The sequence below is a fragment of the Etheostoma spectabile genome, unplaced genomic scaffold (assembly GCF_008692095.1).
Source record: "Etheostoma spectabile isolate EspeVRDwgs_2016 unplaced genomic scaffold, UIUC_Espe_1.0 scaffold00005345, whole genome shotgun sequence".
Classification (NCBI taxonomy): domain Eukaryota; kingdom Metazoa; phylum Chordata; class Actinopteri; order Perciformes; family Percidae; genus Etheostoma; species Etheostoma spectabile.
In genome coordinates this window covers 976-5310 of record NW_022603252.1, presented here as the reverse complement: position 1 = coordinate 5310, position 4335 = coordinate 976, and the positions used below count along the sequence as shown (strand labels likewise).

Sequence of the window (4335 nt, the reverse complement as noted above, 5' to 3'; positions counted from 1 at the left end):
CCCCGCGGCCGGCTTGGTTTCGGGGCCGTTTAGGTCTATCAGGACGGGGCGTTAGAACGGCTTCCCTACTGTACGAAGGTAGCACGGGTCCAGCTGGTAGCCCGGCTCCTAGCATGGAACCCTATCAACGCAGTTGGATTTCCTGCTGGCTCCGCCTAAATACCCACATTAACATTAACATTATCATAAACGTAAACATTACCATTAACATCAGCTGGGAGCTCTGTGAACTGACCCAATATGTACTGTACATATACAGAACTGTGACGTTGCTGACTCCCTGTAACTCCCTCATTTCTGTCATCCACCACAAGTCACTGTCGCCTCCAGCTAGCTCAGAAAGCAGCAGCTAGGGTTCCTAATGGTTTGCATTAAGAAGCCCAATCCTGGCTTCTCTCCATGGCTTCCATTTACTATTGATTTAACTGGTCACTTTTAAAGATTGTCAGGCGTCAGGCGTATGTAGTGGAGATGTCGACCACATTTGAGCCAGTTTGCCGCGTTAGATCCTCACGTAGGGACCTTCTTAACTCTAAGGGCCCCCCCCACCCATCCATCCATCCATCCATCCATCCATCTATCTTCCTCTGCTCATCCAGGTTAGGTTGCGGGGGCAGCAGCCCCTGCAGGGGACCCCAAACCTCCCTTTCCCAAGCCACATTAGCCAGCTCTGACTGGAGGATCCTGAGGCGTTCCTAGGCCAGGGTGGAGATACAATCTCTGCCCCCAGTCCTGGGTCTTTGCCGAGACCTCCTCCTGGCTGGATGTGATTCAAACACCTCCCTAGAGAGGCGTCTAGGGGCTAGTCCTTACCAGGTGCCCGAACCATCTCAGCTGGTTCCTTTCGACGCAGTGGAGCAGCGGCTCTACTCCGAGTTGCTCGCTTTTGACTGAGCTTCTCATCCTATCACTAAGGAGACTTTCTATTGTTTGGCCCCACTGTTCAGCTCTCTGTTGCGATGTCGACCCTGGGTATCCTGCCTTTGCCTTGATTTGTCTGTCAAAGTACTTTGTAAACTATGTTCTTAAAGGTGCTTATTAGTAAAGTAATTTATAATTTTATTATTAGGCTGCTGTTTTTCACACAAGACATGTTTACAGTTCACAGTAGGAGAAGCACATGAATCATCAAAGTACTGATGTCGGAACTGAAATGAGATGTTTGGTATCGAGCATGCTGGCTCGCTGCCACGGCCTACTGGGACACTTTAATCAATGAAACCATTTTTATGTTAACACCAGTGCCTCTCCTTTGTTTTATGACAAATTCTACTGTTAAAAAGACCTTTGCAAACAGCTTAACTCCTGCCAGTACACTTTATATAGCTTATTATTATTTTCATTAAATTATGTATTGTTTGGTTTCTTATTCAGTACAGTATCTTCTCGTGCAATCAGTGATTGAAATGATAGCATTTTAACATAGTACAGTTACTGATTCAGTTTTGAATAATAACAGGTAGTGTGTCACATGACAGAAAACATAGCATTTCTTCCTGTTTCTTTGGTTAATGCCAGGCCAAACCTTAGTTTTCTTTCCTCTCACTCCTTGGCCCATGCTTACTTGCTGTTTCAGACCAAACATATCTTTTTTTTTTTGAATGTCTTAACATCAGATGGGAACATCTGGCTTCCATGGTCTCATCCAGAAAAGCCTTCACACCTCATTTTGTCAAAATGTGCTACCCCCACTATCTCTAGTTTCAGATGTAGTATAGTACGGACAGTTTGTGCCTGTGAGCCAGAGCCTTCTGTTCTTTAGTCTACAAGACATTTGTGTAATGTTTTGCCTAGACACATGGTCCAAACACAGGGCCAAGGTGACATGGGTGAAAACGGAGACATTTTAAAAATTATATATCTTGTTTTAAATCCATTCTTTGGCACACAAAATGTATTCATTTAAAAAATCCTGAATTTCTGTAAATGTCCATATCTTCTAAGTACACCATTTTGTAAAGCACCTTTTGTAACTACTTTTAAGTGGTTTGGAGATAAGACTTTAACATTATTAAAAGTGTGGTCAATGCAGAGCTGTTTAATTCTACGGTAGTTTATTTAATGACAATACAACCATTATATTATTTTATTTACTCACTGTTGTAATGCTATACATGACTTCTTAGCTTGCATTATTTAACGGTTTCTCCTCTCTACAATGGCTTAGGTGGACAAATACCTGCACCATTTTCAGCTGTCAGATAAGACTTTGATGGATTTGTCAATAAGATTTCGACGAGAGATGGACAAAGGCCTGTGTAGAGACACCAACCCCACAGCTGCTGTCAAGATGTTGCCCACATTTGTGCGCTCGACTCCTGACGGAACAGGTAACACCCCCTTTCATATAGGAAATGCATATTTAAAGGGGGTCCACTGAACACATGGTCAGCCCACATTCCTTCTCCGGTAGTTCAAACTCACCACTGCAAAACTACAACATTATATTATCAGCCAAATAAAGTGAATAAAGGGTCGATCTTGGGCGTGATGCAGATGTCAGTCTCAAGGAAAACATTCACTCCTCACAAACCTCGTCGTAGCTTGCACCCATCTACGGAGGCTCACGCGTGTATAACCAAAGGTTACATCCGCTTTGGGAGGATGTGTGTGCAAAGTCAACCATTCCAACAGTAGCAGTGATAAGCTACTCAGAAAAGCTGAAAAACAGGTAAAACAGGTTTCCTTCTACATACCTGAGTCAGTGTGGAGAGGCCTAGAGGACATCATCAGCTCCAGGAAACAGAACTGGCTGACAAAGTGAATGTGTTTTACCGTAGGTTGGTTGATAAGCCAACATCCACACCACTCACCTGCTCCGACTCAGACATCACCCCTCCCCCCATTGGCCCCCAACCTGCCTCAGGATTGGTGAAGAGGATGTGCCAGCTCCTAAGCTTGATTTATAGTACTCCGTTGAGTCTACACCGTAGATACGCTTAAGCGTATTAACGTAATGTTGCAATGTAGAGAGCATCTGGTCGAGCCGACCATAAACTAAAGGAGGTGACTTGCTCCTTTAGTGTGTATGCGTGTGTGTGTGTGATATGTATGTGATTAGTATGTGATTTGTATGTATATTTTACTTTTTATTTTTTTGTACAAAGAACAAGGTGATTCCTGGCACTCGATCTGGGCGGAACCAACTTCCGAGTGCTCCTGGTCAAAGTTATGGCTGATGGCAAGCAAGCGGTGGAGATGGAAGATCAGATATATGCCATTCCTGAACACCTCATGAGAGGCTGCGGATCTGAGGTGAGAGGCATTACACATTACACACAGTTTATATGTAATGTGCACCTAACTGCACCACAGCTCAGCTGCAGCTGTTGTCGGAGGGCAAATTAAATTCTTATTAAAATAAAATTGCAATTTTCTCTCTGTAGCCAGATTTTGAAGATACACAGCAAAAAAGTTACATTACTGTTGCAATAAACACTAACAATATCTGTTATTGCTTTGGTTATATTATAAAACCTCTTGACAGTAAAATCAGACGTTATGTTTTAGTTACTTCTAGAACCCTCCATCTATGAATGACTACTGAATATGGGTAATAAGACTCTTGGTTAATAAGAAAACGTACATTTTCTTTCTCCTGTAGTTATTTGACCACATAGCTGATTGTCTGGCTAACTTCCTGGAGAAGTTGGGTATAAAGGATAAAAGCTTCCTCTGGGTTTCACCTTCTCTTTTCCCTGTCAGCAGACCAAGTTGGATGAGGTGAGTGATTTTATCTACTTTATTTTTTATTTTTTTTTAAAGATTCTTTTTGGGCTTTTCCGCCTTTATTCGATAGAACAGCTAGGTGAGAAAGGGGAGAGAGAAAGGGAAGAAGTGCAGGAAGTCGTCACAGGTCGGATTCAAACCGTGGACCTCTGCACCAAGGCATGCTCTACCTATGTCCAAACCAATAGAGGTGCTAGAGACTCATTGTTTTATTATAATTTATTACATGTGCTTCTTTATGAAATCAGGTGTAGAACATGAGATTATTTCAATATAAAATGCATGAATACTCCTTATTAGTATTTTTATAAAATATAATGCGAAATTGTGAAAGGATCACCAGTAGCAACCTACAGCTAAATACCAGTAATTGGTATGTTATGCGCTTCAAGCCGTGCGCTGATGATCGTTAAGATAAGGCCCTATGACTGAAGGGTTGAGTTGGGAGAAAGTATTTTTATGAAGAAGGAGTTGGATATGATACTGAGATTCCCTCATGCCTAGTTTCAAAGTCACGCTGCACCATTGACGTTCAAAACAATACATTTTAGCAGCAAAATGCACGTATGGCTCGGTCTCCTCTTCCAATGAACCTCCATTCAAACT

General features: G+C 42.4%; 1 long non-coding RNA gene across 1 annotated transcript; it reads left to right on the top strand.

The window, feature by feature from the left end:
* Positions 1-3117: 3117 nt before the first annotated feature.
* On the top strand, positions 3118-3660 carry LOC116677598 (uncharacterized). The gene is made up of 2 exons (XR_004329028.1): positions 3118-3255; positions 3605-3660. It is a non-coding gene; the product is annotated as an uncharacterized LOC116677598 (long non-coding RNA).
* The last annotated feature ends 675 nt before the right edge of the window (positions 3661-4335 follow it).